General features: G+C 38.2%; 1 protein-coding gene across 1 annotated transcript in view; it reads left to right on the top strand.

Moving 5' to 3' along the window:
- Thsd7b (thrombospondin type 1 domain containing 7B) overlaps positions 1 to 17,730 on the top strand; it is an 834,275-nt gene that overhangs the window by 323,933 nt on the left and 492,612 nt on the right. The gene's annotated exons all lie outside the window — the stretch shown is intronic.

The following is a 17,730-nucleotide window of genomic DNA, read 5'->3' as shown; positions in this document are numbered from 1 at the left end:
CTACATTGATCCTGTGCAGGTCCTATGTGTGTAACCATAGGTGCTGCTGATGTGTAACAATCCTGATGTTCTCAGAAGTATGTATTTTATAGCTCTGCACCTTGTCTTTCAGCTCTAACATTCCTTCTGTCCACTCTTCTGCTGTATTCTATGGAGAGTTGATTGGGCGGAGGTTAATATAGATTAGTCATCCATAGTTAAGTATCCAATTACTAATACTTGGTAATTTGATTAGCTGTCAGTCTCTGCATTAATTCCTACCAGTTACATACCAAACTTCTATGACCAAGTATTTATAAGGCAGTTTGTAAACATGACTATTTAGCAAAACAACAACAGTTTTATAGTGCCATGTATAAAATACCTCCTGTGGAACAGACATTCGAAAAGTGGTTGGTTATCATCAAGGTTAGGTAATCATCATGCCATTACTGCACCAGCTGTCACAACTTGCTAGGAAGCACGGCATCATAGGATGTAGGATCTAGCACTACAAGAGGACATTGATATTATTTCTCCTTTAGTAGCCTGTACTACCCCTTCCAATACTATGAAAGCTAGTGAGCAGGGAGAGTTTCTGGATCAGTCTACATTAGCTTCTCTGTGTTCTTTATCCAAAATAAGTAGTGCCTTCAACAGTTGTATCTTGCCATCAAATTACTGTAGGCAACCAAGAGCCATGGCAAAGGCTTTTATTGTTTTGAGTACCTCTGGGGTCTCCCTGACCTGTCACTTGTAAGGAGGTAGGCTGTGACTACCACTGTGATGTTCACTTAATAACTGTATCTTCCAGGAGCAGTATTGTCCACCCACCTTTGTACTTCTGTTCAAATTCTTTTACATATTCCCCCACACATTGGATTTTCATAAGGCTTCTTCATATATCTTTAGTTTTAGTTATCTTCCTCTATTCCCTGTTATTCTCTGTATTATTGCATTTTGTATGTGTGCATATTTCTACAGAAATATCTCCTTCAAATATTAATAATCCTCTATTTTATTGGCAAATTTTAATATATCTAAAAAGGGAGGGTTACCAGAAGAGAAGGAAAAGACAAGATTGTTCTTTACCTTCAGTTCTCTGTTAGAGCGTGCGTTCTCTACCATGGGCCGGTTTGTGAAGTTTGTGACAATGATAACATATATGAGGAAACTTGCACAAATTTATGGAATTTGTTGACTGAATAAACAAGATTGGAGGGAAAGTCTTGTGCTCTAGATGAACCTGTGGCTTCTATCAGCAACTTGGAGAGTTGATGCTAAATGAATCCCTGACTGGTGGGGTAGATTTGAGACAGAGGAATTCCTGGGGCTTCCCAAGTATCCATACCCTACTCTTGTGAGATTTGTTTAGGACGATGAGATTCAAGATTTCTTATCATGGTAAAATCTGGCTTTTATTATGTAAAGCTATTCCTGCTAGGTACACCTTTGTGACCAATCTCTTTTGGGATAATGCTGCCTGAAACTAGTAATTATTTTTCTCTTCTCTAATTACAATCATGGAAATTGACAACTTACATGCTTTGTGTATCAGGAGAAAAAAAGAAATCACTGCCATAACTCTTTAAACCTGGGAAACACAACATGTAGTTGAAAAGCTCCAGGCTGTCCTTCCAATGTTGAGGATATTTCTGTTCCATCTCCTCTTTTCTTACCTTTCACTTGTGACTACAGTTCAAGGAGCTTCAAAGACACACACTTGAATAAATATGGCCCACTTACTTTTTCAACTTTGACTTTGTATCTTCTATTGAAACTTCATCTTCCTAATATTTCTTTTATAAAGCATTATGATCTTTTAAATAAATCTCCTATGTCTGAAGTTCTTTTAACCACATTTCCAGAGTTGCTAATGGAAACTTGCCTAGCAGACAGTGTCCTTTATTGTTTTTATTCTCAACGTGACACAACCTAGAGTCTCCTGGGAAGAGGTTACAAACTTCAATTGATAACTGGCTTTGATCAGGTTAGCCTGTTGCCATAACTGTTGGAGAGTGTGTTGATGGATGATTGATGTAGAAGGGTCTGCCCATGCGGGTAGCACTCTTCCTAGGTAGAAGGTTGTTAGCTAGAGAGCAGCATCTTATGCCTTTTGTTCCATTTCCTGCTTGAGTTGCTGCCCTGACTGTCTTCCCTCATCTATAGACTGTGACCAGGAAGTGTAAGCCCACTAAACACTTTCCAAGTTGCTTTTGTCAAGAGTATTTTCTTTTTATCACAGCAACAGAAAGCAATCTAGATTAGGCATGGAGATTACAATTAGAAAAACCTTGTGAAGAGGACATTTTAGTACTGAAGAATAAATATTGCACAGTAGAAGAGCAAACAAAGAAGAGATGTCCACTACAGATTGAGAACCATGAATAAAGCACAAAACAATAAGGATGTTGTCTTAGGCCAAGGCACACTCCAGAATCAATACTTGGGTTCATGGGGAAACAATAAGCACTTTAAAAGCCCTCAGTTCTGAGGGAAGGGATGTCTGAAGGTATAAACATGCTGATGTGTGTCTCAGCCATGCCTTCTTGTGCAGAGCTGAGCACAGTGAATGAAGCTCTTCTCTAATACATCACAGTCACATGAAAGGCAAGAAATCATGACCCACTTACTCTGTAGCAGTTATCAAAGGTTTTATTTTGCTCTGTAGTACAAGTGAACATCCCAAATAAAATGCTCTCACTTCTACTATCATTCATGTGTAACCCTGGATAAAAGTAGTGTTATACAAATTTCTTCTAGACCCAAAATAAACCCAAGAGAACATTTGAGTTTTTATTGTAAAATGACAGTGCTAACTTGTCAAATTAGGTCAATAGGATTTAAAAATTTCTAACTTTTCTGCTAAGATAGTAATAAATGCCTGAACTAATGACATTTCTTTTAAAAATATTTTGATTGATTGATTAATTAATTAATTAATTAATGTGTGTGTGTACACACATATTCTTGCCAGGTGCTTAGGTGTAAGTCAGAGGACACTCCTTGGAGTCTGCTCTCTCTTTACATTGCTTGGGTTCTAGGGATCAAATAAAAGTAAGGTTTGTATCAAAGCCATCTCTCCTGCCCCTTTAAAAAAATTTTAAGCTGATGACATTAATTTGATTTCTTCAAAAACATTCTGTCATGGACCAGCTTTACTTTAGTCTATGTTGTATGTTGTAAGCACAATTTCTTTAAAGGTATCCCTCCAATAATTTCTTATCATTTTATTAGGAAAGCAATATAATGGTTATGCTTTGATATTGACAAGTCATTGCAAACCCAACATGGTCAGAGACATTTTAGAACCTCTAAATGTAATTCTCCTGGATTGTTGTCATTGTGGGTAGGGACTAAGTGGAGATGCTTCTATATTGGTATGGTCTTTAAACTGTTGTGAGGAGAATTAAGGTAGTAAGGTAATTTTACAGGCATTGGGAAAGGAGTTAGAGTTAATATTTTATTTTTAATAGTATCTTTGAACTTTGAAAGCAGAGGATAAATCTCCTTATGCTCAGCTCCATGTAAGAATATTAAAATGTCCATATGCTAAGGAGACTCTTATAAGTGGTCAGATCCTATTGGCAAACTTAACTGGCTATCCAGGAATGTTTTGATGTACAATTAAAATTAGTTCTGAACAGATGGATCTATTTCTTAAGGTAAGACTGAAAAAGATCTTCTCCAATCTTGCCAAGGACTAGGAATGTCCTTTGTCTTTAGAGACTGGTCTTGCAATCAATATGCTCCTTTGAAAGAGAGAATGAGGTGGCATAGGAATAGTACTATGCACTGCCCTTCACTGTCACCCAAGAGGCAAAACAGGCTGTTTAAATAGAGTGGTAGCATTTTTTCTTGTTTGTGCTGAGGAAGAAAATGGATGCTGAATGAAATAGCCTTTGCTAACTCACAGGAGAATCCTTGATGAGAATATTGTCTAGGCCTGAAGAAATAAGAGCACTGGCCTATTATAGTTTTACCTTGGAAAATTTCTGTTATTGGGATGATGACTGCAGAGGGAAGTCAGCAGGAGAAAGCAGAGAATACTATCAATAGGCTCATCCCCATAGTCCTCAATAGATCAGATAGTGAAGGGAGAAGGTGAGTGAAGACAGGGTGAGTTGTACTAATAAACACAGAAGGATTCAGAGGAGGAAGGAGATATGTGGAAAGAGAGAGAAGAGCAGGGGAGGGCAGGATGACACCATAAGTCAAGCGCCAGGGACCTATTAGATTATTCTGTTAGACTGTGTTCCCCCTCTGCTTTTATCTCAAACCCAGAAGCTGTAGGGTGGTGTTTGGGAATTGAAAGTCATTATTCCATAGTTTATGTATATGTTATGGAGTCCATAAGTAGTCCACTATTGAGTTTGACTCCATCTCTTTCTTATATAAGGAGACTACTTACAAAGTTACCCAGCCATGGTGGTGTGGCAATTTTCTAAAAATGACAAAAAGTAAAAGAGCTAGTAATATATATTATATGTATGATATATATATATATGTATATATATAACATATATATGTCATATATTATATATATATAATATACATGACATATATATTATATAAGACACATATATATGTCTTACTTTATTATATAGCCAATTGTCGACTATATGACTGATTGTTTAATTGAATGGTTGATATTCATAGATAGATGATAGATTGACAAATAAAAATAGATAAAAGATATAAATGAATATAGCTTTAATATTCTCTCCAAAATGTGAGGCATTTCACACACAGAAAAGGATTATTAAATATTTAGAGGCAACTTGGTCACTAGAAGTGTAAATTAAGGTTGATTTTTATTGGCTGTGTTTGATTGCTTTTTAAAAATCTAGCTCAGTGACTTTGTAAATCAAGTGTAACAAACTTATGTTTGTATCATATAGGCATGTTTATTAAATTACTATGATTAGCAAAACTACTGAAGAGCCCCTATTTTAATCATTAGTTAAATTATCAGGCACTTCTTGACATTATATATTTCTCAATTTATGTAGTTCAAGATATACTTCACATGATTTAAGGGAGAGCAGGACCAAACAAAACAACAAGCTGCAGGATAGCTGAGGGAGACACTTTACACTGAGTGCATTGCTCATGGGAAAAAGAAATGTCTTATAGATGGATAGAGATGCTTGCTGACACATGGGTCCTGCTTAGTCAGATTCCTGTAAAGAAGTAAAGCAGATATTTACCCTCTGGAAAATAAAATATATATGTGAAACTAGTCCAGATACATTGATAATTCCATGCCATGTGTTATTAAAATGAAAGCTTGTAATATCACAGAAGAGGAAATTTACCAAGGACTAGAACTGGATGTGAGTTTAGATTACTCAGTGATGTCTCACTACCCAAATAAAGCACTAACACCAATTTTCACAAGGCTTTATTCTCTAAAGAGTATCAGCCATTGGGCTTGATGTCTATGTTCTGAGAGAAAGAAGGATACCAATCAACAGTTAATCACTATAGGCGAATATAATATGAGTGTGAAGAAAGGTGGAGACCAAGGAGCATCTCTTTCTTTCCTTCCACATTTATTATCTTGTTTTGCTTTTATAATCTCAATTATTTCTTATTCAATTTCATCCTCCATTTTTAAAATGTCTTTTTTCACCTTGCATACATCTTGAGAACAAGCATGCTTTCAGTGACCACAGTAGAGTTCCTAGCAGTTCACACATTTTCTAGGAAAAAGGGAGTCCAAACTCAATAGATATTTTTTGAACAAATAAATGTAAACTCCTGCCTGTGTTCTTAGGGTTAGTTGGAAGTACTTCTTTTGACGTTTGGACAGCTTACTCTTCATTCCATTTATTCACACACACCTGCACTTCATTAGCGAACAGTCAAGTTTTTCTTTTCAGAGTTAGAAAAAAACATGCTAAGCCTAGTGCATTGACAATCTTTAGTTAAATATCTCACTTGAATTAGTTTTGTCAGCTAGACTGGATTTGTCTGAGTGCCAAGCCAAAAGAGAATGAGATTCTTCTTGGCAGCAGAAGTTTTAAGACAAAGTCATTGCTCTCTAATTTATTTCTTAAGTCTTTTAAAACATGTCAATGCACAGCAAGTGGGGTGGGGGAAAAGCATCCCCTTATTGGGCCTACCTTTCTGCAGTAAATTTTTAGTATTTGTTCCAAACTCTCCCTGGGCATTTTCCCATGCTAGAGTTTTAATTCCTCATTACATACTTCTCTCAAGAGGAAAGATTCACCTATTAGATCCCCATGGGCTCAAGCAGAATTAAGTGGATTCTTGTATCTTCTGGAAATTTTCTTGGGTTCTCTTGAGAAGGAATTGATTCCTACATCAAGATAAAATGTGGAAAAGCAACCACATTTTGATGTGTCTTCTAATAATGCTACTTCGATGTAGAATGTATGTCTGTATCACTTTATGTTTGTTTTTTTAATTCTACTTTTACCTCTTGATTAAGAAGCAAATTCATTTGCATGGTATACAATACAATATTTTGATATATGATCATATTGAGGGAGGAGTGACTTGAAGTAGTAAGTATCTGCCTCCTCTGCTTTTATGGTGAGAATCCCTAATACATTACATTTTATTCATTTTCAAGCATGGTAATTATTAACTATAGTCACCATGCTGAACATGAGCTTGTGTCTCCAAAGATGTACTATCATTTAGGATTTAATAATATTTATGACTCTGGACAAACTTTGCCCATGTTATACCAATGCTTTATAGATTTGGAACTCTGACTCAGATGCCTGTGTTGCTGTTTGAATAACCTATAGACATTTTAAATTTAGTGTAGCCCACAGTGTATTCTTCACTGTTTTCCCAGGTCCTTAGCGGTTTTCTTAATGTGCCAAAAGTCCTACAATCATCTTTCTCCCAAGGACTCCTAAAAAATTAGTAATGTATGCTTGGTAGTTTGCTGCCATTGCCCCTTAGCCTGTGATCAATCTACCTGGAAATGCAATTTGTTTCTTCTACATACCGTTTTCTCTCACCATTTCTCATACCATTCCATATACTGGTATCAATTACAGTTTTCAAATGAAATTCCCTCTTTTTCTTAGCCTCTTCCAGACAATGTATGTCATGCATAGCTCTGCAGGTGGTATTCTTCTGTATAGATTCTCCCTTTCTCATAGGCTGAATAACCTGCTAGATTCCATTACATACTCAGAGGTTCTAGGGAGGAAGATATGGACACCTTGGAATGGCTAGAGCGCCACATGCCCAAACTTCCCCTTTTGATAGTGAGAAGCAAAAGAATACTTGACTTAGTCAGTTGGTACACTCTGGATGCACAGAAGTCTAAGTTCTTAGTAATTGAGACAGTAAGCTTGAGGTAGGGATTGGCAGGTTTGGGATGAGATGTCCCATTCATAGCTGCATGATGATAGGGTTGTCACCCAGCCTCACTAAGACTCCAGGTCTCTCATCTGTAAAATTGAAATAACATTAGAGTTGTCAGGAAGATCCAACTTTAAAGAAGAGAAAAATCACATCACAACACCTAAGCCATGAAAGACTCCAAAAGCATAAATTACTCATTTTTAAAAATTAATCACCCCTACATTTATTTAAGACAGTTCTACAGGCTAAGCACCATGCCATGTATTTGGAATGGTGATGTAAACATCAGCCCACAATATGAGAAAACCAAAGCCAACTGGAAGAAGAAACACAAAATCAGATTACATGGGTCTATTACCATGAATCTTACAGTTCAGGTGTATAAAAAGCATATTCCAAATGCAAGAATAAATTAACATCCTAGAAGAGCAAAGGGCTTTGCTTTTAAAATTCCTATTAAAATGAAAATGCCTAAGCCTCCTCATCTGTAAAATTAGTTAGAATCTGGTCCAACGGGAATGTTTCTTTCATTAGTGGAGTTGCATTACTTATACCCTCAGCAAAGAGGTTCAAATGTAAGTACTTAGGAACTAGTAGATGCTGGCCTAGACATTAGGCACTTGATTGACAGCCTTGATGTTGGGATGTGATAGTGTGAGTAGTCAACCCAAGACCCCTACATTGAGTTCTCACATGGTGGAATGCATTACTCAAGTATTGCTAACATGTTGGACACTTTACTGGGACTTTAGATATAAGAATCACATTCAAAGCTGACTGGCCTTCAGGAAGTTTACAGACTTCAGTGTGAGAAGAGTTAGTGTGATATTTTATGTAAAGTGAGGTGATGAGTTCAAAGTTGGCATATTATCAATCAAAATATAGTCATAAATTATCTCTATGATTTCTGAGAGCACAAATGAAAAATCTAGCAAGGAACAACATTTTTTTTAAATTGGATATTTTATTTTTTTACAATAGAGATGTGATCCCTTTTCCCCATTTCTTGTTTCTAGAACCCCTATCCCATCCTCCTCCTCCTTTATGCTTTTATTCCATTTTAATTATATGCATGTATTAAGGTCAGTTCTAGGTTGAGGGTCTAGCAATACAATAGATCCAAATAGTCAAGGAACAAGCAAAACAATAAACACAGTCAAAGAAAAAGGAAGGCATTAAACCCAATTATGTGAACACTCCCATGATAAATGTTTCTAAGAGCTTATCAAGAATCATTCTAATATTGGAACTAAGTCTTCATTTGGAAGTCTGGTTCTGGACATTTTCAGAGACATATATGGAAATTAGCTGCAGTTCTCAAGGATGTTATGTTAGTAAGAGATAAAGTTGGGGCAGGATCTGGATTTCAAACAGGTGTTATCACATGAGTTAAGGTTTTTTTTACTTATCAAGTTAAAAATACTTTTGATTTTCTACAGTATTTAATGTAAGTTGCATTGATTATACACCGTCTAATTGTGTTTGTGTTTTGAAATCCAGCATGTCAGTTAAGGAACAACATTCTAAAGGACTTGAAGATGCCTGTTCGAGCACTTATAGATAGTGTTCCTTGTGAGTGTAAATTTGACTAGTATCATGCCCATGTATCAAACACCGTAAGAGTTTAAGGTAACACCTGCCTTAAGAACACTCTATTAACTTGTGAGGTTTCCATAAATACTGCAGAAGCTTTTGGACTCCTTTGCCTGAGACAAAGGTAGTTCATTTATCCTCAGCACTGTCCCTAGTAAAGTATCTTCATTATGTCACATTCTTGCATCCCAGTCACAGTAGTGAAACACAAGGTATAGAAAGCCTGTGTACATAGATGGTAGTATGACAGAAGAGGACACCTCCTGTAGAATCCCAGCCCTCTTATCAGGTAGCTTAAAGTAATGCTGCCCTACTGTGGCCCAGAAGGTGACATCATCCTTCTATTTCAATGCTAAAATTGCATGTCATAAATTATATGATATTTTTCAAATTATATCCAGGAAGGGCTTTCTCTATTATATGAAACAATATAGTTTTAACACCTCTCAAAACCTCAGATTGAATGAAAGCAAACTTGTAAACTTTGTATGTAGAGAGATTAGCAGTCATATCACTTTGCAGTGTTCACATATAGGCTATTATTTGTGTTAAATTATATAATTAAAATAATCTGATTGGAAAATTATAGTATTCTGCTTTGGAAATTGTTATATTTCCAAAATGTATGTTTTCTGATGTCGCAACTGCACACCCTGGGGCAGCTCTGGCTATCAAAAGCAGAATGTGCTTCTTGGCAGCTTCGAGTGACACCTACACCCTATTGCTCCAAGTGCATCTGGGCTTGACAGATTTGAGGTGTACAGAAATAGAGATAATAGGTTCAGTGTTCTGGTTACAGGGAAGAGAGTAGGAAGAAGCACTACATTGAGGGTCAGGAGAATGGAATTCTCACCTTGTTCTGTATTGTTCATAATGTCCCTCATCTTAAGCAGGTGTATGATTATCTGACTTCAAATTTTCCCCTTTAAAGATGAAGATAGAGAAATGAACTTATTCCAATCCTAAGGGAGAAGGTAATATGTAGAATATGGAGATGAAATTGTGCTATGAAGACAATCTCTGTACATACTACATGCCCCTTGTTTTCTACCACAGCTTCTGTCACTGAAGGGATGAGTTGGGAAGGCTACAGGGTTTTCCCAGGTGTTACTCATGAAATTCTCTTTCCTCCTAGGTGGATGCATTGGAAGGCTGACAAGATTCCTTAAGTCTGCCTCTAGCTGCTTGTAGCTACAACTACATCATGATTTTAATGATAGATTAAAATTAATGACTTGTCATTTAAATAACTTTTATCAACATAAACTCTAATCATTTATTGATTTAGTAATACTTTTCTTCATACATCTCCTGACATTAAGGCAAAGTATTAAATAGGCTTTAAGGAAATGGAATCAGGGACAGAGGTAATTTAATCATCCATTCATTAAGAATTACCAATAGTCATATTTTTATATAAGGCCTCTGATGTTTTTGATGTAGGACTTCTCTGTGTAACAATCCTGGTTGTCCCAGAACTCTATGTTTGTAGACCAAGGCTGGCCTGAAACTCACAGAGCTCCCTCTGCCTCTTCCTCCCAAGTGACTACTCTGATTCTTGCTAAGTCCACTGCTTTCTGAGCTCTTCAAGTGGAGCTTCTTCTAATTCTGCAATCCTAGTCTGGGTCCTAAAAATGAGGACATTTTAGATTATTTTCACTGGTAGAGAAGTGTAGGAAAGAGTCCTGCAATCTGATACTTGTGAGATGTGGAATCTGAGACTTGCAGGAATCGAAACCTGCCTGACTTAGAGCTGGAGAGTTCAAGACCCAAGCCTCAGGTCTTCAACTTCTAACACCGCATACAATTTCCCACCCTTTTTCCCAGCAGGAAAAGTGAATGCTCCTATAAGGTATTCCTTTCGTCCTAACTTAAAGCTATTTTCCCTCACACTAATTTACTCTCCAGTCTAATTTCTTCCCAGCTAAATTCGGCAACTATTCAAGTTCTTTGGATTGAAAGGAAGCCCCAGGAACCACAGGGTTCCCAAGAGAACTTATTCCAGTGAAAATCCCTTTAGGTGTGTGTGTTGGGGAGGGGAGGCACAGTGTGGAAATAGTGGCTTCAGCATCAAAGCTTTTAATGACTTTGCTAAGTCTAATTGCATTTTAGCTAAGACTGCGGATTCCCATTTGCTAGTTGATTCTTATATCTTATATAATCCACATGGCTTTTCTTCATGACCCTGTAGGAAACTCCTGTGGTGCCAATTCTATGTCAAAGATCTGTAACCTTTTATAGAGTGGAAGATAATTATTTGTAACTCATTTTCCAACTAGTTCAAGACAGAATAAACGCTTAAAAGATATGCTGACTAAATTCCACACATAAATCTGCTCACTTGCAGAATTCTGAAGCTCATTGTGTTATAGAGGGGGTTGTGTGGTACATTTTAGATCCATTTGCTGGTCAAGGTATTTTTATCTTCTTTTTATGTTAGATATAAGAGTTCTTGAAGGAGATTGGCATTTTCTTGTAATACTATTTTGAACGTTATATCATTCTTTTTAAAGTGTGTAAAGTTCAGCTTTACACAACTTCACTATGTCACGTATCCAGGTAAGCCTTCATTACTTAACATGCGTTGCTGAAAGATCCATACTTATAATGTAGATACAGTTCTCAGTATTGTATCATTTTGTTTTTTGGTGAGAAAACATAGATGAGAATTCACAGGAGAAGTGTGGGAGATTCGAAGTGATATTTATGTGATCATTCCTGATATTTAGTGTTAGAAGACAAATACCAGAGTATGTCTGGGAGTTATGATGTTTAGATGAATGACTCTCAAAAGCTAGGACAGCAGAAGATGCTTTAGAATTTCAACGAGAAGTTGCATTTGAATGTACCGCAGGGAAGAGTGAGGCAAAGGAAACAGATGAAGGGTGGGACATAGAATTGATACATGGGTGTGTGTCCATAGGTAATTTTGGACATGGAGGGTAAAGTTGTCTCAAGAGACCTAGAAGAAACACTTGCAAAAAGACACATAGTATGTGGAGTATTTATACTTATGATTTAATAATGTGGGTGGTCCTATCCACTGCTTCAAAGGGGCATTATTATTTTAAACTCCATAATTACTACAATACTCATTTTTTTTTTATATATTTTTTTTAATTTTTTTTCTGAACATGAAATGCTTTTTTATAGCATGTTTTACAAGGGGAGGGGGTAAGAGGGTCCAGGTGGTGGAAAAGTACAAAATCTTCTTGGCCTGTGCCTTGAAACATGTCATGGTCTATATGGTACACTGCCTTGAATTATGATCTACCTGCAGTTCTTCAGAAGATATGGTACACTGCTTGAGTTACGGTCTCCCTGCTATTCTTAAGAAGACATGGTACTCTGCTTTGAGTCTATCTGCAGTTGCTAAGCAGGATCTTGCAGTTGCCAAGCTTCAGAGGACATTGTGCAGGTGGGGAAAGGTAGGGGGTAAGGGTAAGGGCGAGGGTCCTGGCTTCTGGCATCTCCCCCTTTTCTGTTTAGTTAGAGAAGGCGTCTTATGTTCAATCCCAACTATGTGAGTTTTGAATTTGGATGTCTAATTATGGGGGGTCTTAGACAAGTTCACAACCCCAAAACACTGATGTGAGACGAGTCACATCGATGGTCGAAGGCTTTAGGCTGTCGACGATGGGCAACGTCAAGGGACTCTGATGTGGGTGAAAGGAGGGTGAGAGCCCTGTCTTAGGCCATGTAGGCTGCACCCACTCCCAGCACCACGCACTCCTTTTCGGCTGCATTGGGTGGGCCCCTGGGAAGTGGACCTACAATAATCCCGTCATTGGGCTAACTCACAGCCATCCTAGTCTCTTGTAAATGTTCAAGTTACCAACCATTTGTCAGTTTGGGGTGTAATATTGTCATAAAGGAAGGCTCCCCAATGTTAGCGGCCATATCAAGGGTGGCCTTGGTTTAGGAAAAAGCCAATTTTTGTTGTGGTGATCAAGAGGCCAAGCTCTCTAGCGAGAGAAATGAGGGCAAAACCAGGCATACCAGGAACCCTTCTGGAGGGTGTGGAAGTCTAGGGGTCGACCGTAGGGGGAGGCAGGGGAGCTGACAGCTGTGTCAGTCTCCTGCGGAGTCACTTCTGGATCCTCTGCAATTTTCAGCTGATGGTAATGAACTTCAACTGCCTTCTTGATGGCAGCATCAACCTGGTTCCGTGGATGACAGGTCGCGGGCGACGATCTCTGTCTCGCTCAATCTTGATGTCCTGCGCACATCCTCTCAATGAGGGTCCGTCCAGAGGGGTCCGTGCCTCGAGCCCCACGTCTGGGTGCCACTAGACCCGACTGGCAGGCCCTAGTTATTCGTGGGGGCGAGGAGGACTGCAACCTGCTATTCTTCAGAAGATATGGTACACTGCTTGAGTTATGGTCTCCCTGCTATTCTTCAGATGATATGGTACACTGCTTTGAGTCTATCTGCAGTTGCCAAGCAGGATCTTGCAGTTGCCCAGCTTCAGGGGACCTTGTGCAGGTGGTAAAAGGTAGGGGGTGAGGGTAAGGGCGAGGCTCCTGGCTTCTGGTCCATCTGGGTTAGAACTTCTAATAGCAGGCATCACGGGTGATTCAATTTTACCTGGAAAGAAAAAAGAAGGGGATTCTCAGGGAGATTTCTCTTCCCTGGGATGCTGCGTGAGTTCAAGCTCCTGGGAGTCCCTGTTTTTCTTGGTTTTCTGCGGTTGGGTACGGAGCTGCTGCCTGCGACCTGCTCTAGGCTCGGTCCCAAACCGGAAGTCACAATACTCATTTCTTACTGCTTCCTCAGTATTCCCTTCCTTGCTCCCTCCTCTCTCTATTTCTATCTGTCTCTCTGTCTCTCTGTCTCTCTCTGTCTCTCTCTCTGTGTCTCTGTCTCTCTCTGTCTCTCTGTCTCTCTCTCTCTCTCTCTCTCTCTCTCTCTCTCTCTCTCTCTCTCTCTCTCTCCCCCCTCCCTCCCTCTCTCTGCCATATATGTGTTTGCCTTTGAGGATGTTTCTTTTAGAGCTGTATACTAGACCATTTTCTTGGCAGTGTAGGGAAAACTTATGTTCATATTACAAGAGTTTCAAGAGTCAGCATTTTTAATACTTGTACCCAACAGTAAGTCACTGCCAGATTCACACCAGTGCCTTTTGAATTCGAGCAGGTGAAGACTTGGAATTTAGATATAACTTCAGCAGATTTTCTCTAACTGCTCCTGTTACCTCTACCACCCAGCTAAGCAAGAGAAGGGAACCATGTGTATCCAGTTTGAAAGGGATGAGAGGTGCTAATGTCTCTCAGACAAAACTAATTCCTCTTGAAAGAATCCCTGAACATGGTTTTAGGTTAATGCTAGAAACACATCCTTTTCTTTACAGAGTAGCAGTTAGTAAGCCTATTTTTCCTTGAAATACTTTATTTGCATCCATTTGCTCAAGTTTTATGCTTAAAAGCTGTAAAATCTATTTTTCATATTAACACCCTCAAACATTTAAACACATTAGCTCTATGCTTTCTATGTGCTCTTGCTGTATCAATGAACTCTGTCCTTCAGATTTTTCTTCTAGCAAATATTTTTGTATTACTTTATTATAAAGGATACATGATAAACTCTAATTACCTCTTAATGAAGTACAATTTAATTTTTATGTAGTCACTATTTAAAAATACAGCATTGAATTTTGACCTGTGTTATTATCACCCTGAATTGATTTGTCTTCTATTTTTCCATTGTAAATCAGCCAGAAAGAACAGAGTCCCTTTGGTTTAGGATGTTCAATGGAGATTTTAATGGACCTTCTAGATTTAGAAAATATTATAATGGAAGATATTTATGCATAGAGACTAAAAGTCTCTTTTCTAATAGTGAATGAAGAAACTCCCACCTGGCTATACTGGTAATTCAGATTTCCTTGTATTTCATCTATAAAAATTAACTGGAGAGCTTTCAAACTTCAAATCTACATCATTGTTCCCTCTCTCTTTTCCCTCCCCCAACACACTTGGGTATATTCTGATAAACTCTCAGGAGGCACCAAGGTAAAGGCTAGTTCCCTGTGCTTCAATTTTGAGCAGTATCATCCAATGAGCAGTTCATGTGGTCACATATAGGAAGCACATATCTAACTTTAAGATTCTAGTAGCTATACTTTTTTTAAAAGGCAAAAATCAGGCAAATGTGCTAGTATAGGTATTTAAACTCACTATTTAGGAAATTGGGGCTGGAGGATTATAGAGTTTGAGGTCAGTGTGGGCTGCATAACAGATTCTAATAGTCTGTGCCATATTAAGATATCCTTCCTTCTCCCCAGTAAATGTTAACTCAGAAATTCCTGTTGTCATTCTGACACCTGGACCCTCAAAAATCTCATCCAGTTGTTTTAGTTATTGTTCTTACTCTAGACTTTTATTTTTAGAGACAAAAACTCACATATAACCTTGGACTTTTGATTTTTTACCTCTCCTTCAAAAATGTAGAGGTTACAAGTATGTGTCATCTTCCCCTCTTTAAGGAATGCTGAGGGAGGTGGATCCTAGGATCTCATGCCCACTTTGTAAACATTCCACCTATGAGCTACATCTTCACGTCAAAAAGCTCTTCTTTTATAAGCATCCAAATTAATCTCATGCTTATGATACTGCATTTTACAAACCAAAAGCCTAGGGTTAGAAAAGTCCTGAGTGTATATTGACTCCGAATAGAATGATAGGAAATGGGAGTCTAGCTGCTGTCTCCCACATAGCTTCTGCCAAGGTCCTCAGCACATCACAGTAATGACAAATGGCTTCAGCTTTGGTGGATTTCTCCTCAGGCTTTCCCTTTCCCTCCCTTCTTTACTACATCAAGAATGAATGTGCCATTCATTGGTAGACTCTTCCAGATGTTAGGTACCTAAGTGAATGAAATGTTGGTAAAGTCTCTGCACACTTGAAGAGTCATTTCTACGTTATCACACCTCCATGATTTATTAGTGAGGTGGTCTTTGCATGGAGTTAAACATTTAGATGGTAAGCCTATTTTTTATTCTTTTCTTTTTAAAAATGTTTTACTTGATTATTTTATCCATTTACATTTCAAATGTTGTCCACTTACCCAGTCTTCCCTCTGCAAACTCCCATCCCAAGCCCCCTCCCCATTGCCTCTAAGAGGATGCTCCCTGACCCACATACCCACTCCTGCCTCACCCCTCTAATATACACTGGGGCAACAAGCCTCTGCAGATGGTAAGCCTTAATGGGTATTTAAACATGTCTGTCAGCTCCAGGAAATTTCTCTGACCCTTTCCATCTGATTCTGCTTCCCAGCACATTAAAGAAGCAGGCAACTTAGTTTATCATATCCTATGGTTTTATACAAACAGAATCACATTCTGTGTTGTCTTTTATTCATTTTTCCAAGGTTGAGTAATTGAATAAACAGCAGTGATTTACCAGTTGGCTGCTTGTTGGATGTCGGGGTTAGGTGGGGCTCTTTTCTTTTTCTCCTCTTAAAACCATTATTTATAAAATATAAAACCACTGTGGACATTCTACAATGTGGATTTTTATTTTGGATAAAAATGCTTTCATTTCTCTTGGGTGAATAACGGAATGAAATTGCTGAATAATTGTGTGGCTATAAGTTATAAAACTCTCAGTGTAGATTCAACTATTTTACATGCTAGCCAACTATACGGAAATATACTATTCTGGTTGTTTTATCAACCTACCAACACTGGGTGTTTGCAAGCTTTTTGCTTTGTGCTCTTTATATGTATGTGCATTGGCACCTCCTATAGTTTTTGTTTGTATCTTCCTATGACTGATGGTGTTAAAGGCTTTTAACTATGCTTTGTATATATCCTTTTCTGTAATATTGAACTCCTACTCCATAGAGGTCACACAAATTTACAAATGCTGAGACCCAGGAATTTGAATATATCTATGACATTAGTGACAAAATGCATGTATGTGAAAAAACTATTCTGAAAGGTGTACAAGTATGGGGTGGTTTCAGATGGTCTTTGTAGTTTCAAATTGATTGGTAAGTAGCACAGTTCAACATATTTGAATATAAGGCTGTAGTTCAGCTTCTCTGCCCAACAAATTCTGATGATATTTGTCTCCTAATTCTCTTCCCATTAAGTATACAGTTTTATTCAGTGCAGTGTAGTGACTGTACCATTACCTGTTCTATTCCCAACTATTTACTCCTGTGCTGTAATGAACACAATTTTGTGGGTTTTTTTCATTTCCCTATTCTGTCATTCAATATTATGTCCTCCATCTGTTCCATCATGCACATACATAGTGGTATTTTCCTTGAATTTCTTTTTCATGTTCAGCTGGAACTCTGCTCTGTAGCAATCCGTTGAGTGCTAACTGCTGTGCTAATGTACAGCCTTTACCAAGTGGCTATGTTGATTGATGGCCAGCCGGGTATGTGCATGGAGTTATTTTCAAGTCAGGTTAACTAGAACACACTTAATCATTCTCATTCTCCCAGAAGAACATCTGAGAAACTCTTTTGATGATAAATTTCATGGCTGAAAAAACTAAGTAATGAGAGGATCTGCTGTTTTGGATCAAAGGGGTACACTTACGAGGTAGTTTTGATTTTAGTATGGAGCCAGTGTGGTGGAAGTGCAATTCACTAAGCCGTGCTGATTGAAGGCCATGAGCTCTGATGCTGCAATCGCAGCCAAGGTGTGTTCCCAATTAACACAGCTACATGGTGCCCAGGATTAAATAACTGAAAGACTCTCTTCTTGTCTATTGAATGCTAGGGATGGAAACCTTAACTTTCCACACCAGTCCCTCCAGGGGTTTTCCAGTCAGCATAGTGGGAGCTTAG

Source organism: Grammomys surdaster, unplaced genomic scaffold, assembly GCF_004785775.1.
Source record: "Grammomys surdaster isolate TR1022 unplaced genomic scaffold, NIH_TR_1.0 221, whole genome shotgun sequence".
NCBI lineage: Eukaryota > Metazoa > Chordata > Mammalia > Rodentia > Muridae > Grammomys > Grammomys surdaster.
The sequence above is the reverse complement of the archived record's forward strand: the minus strand, read 5'-3'. Positions and strand labels throughout refer to the sequence as shown.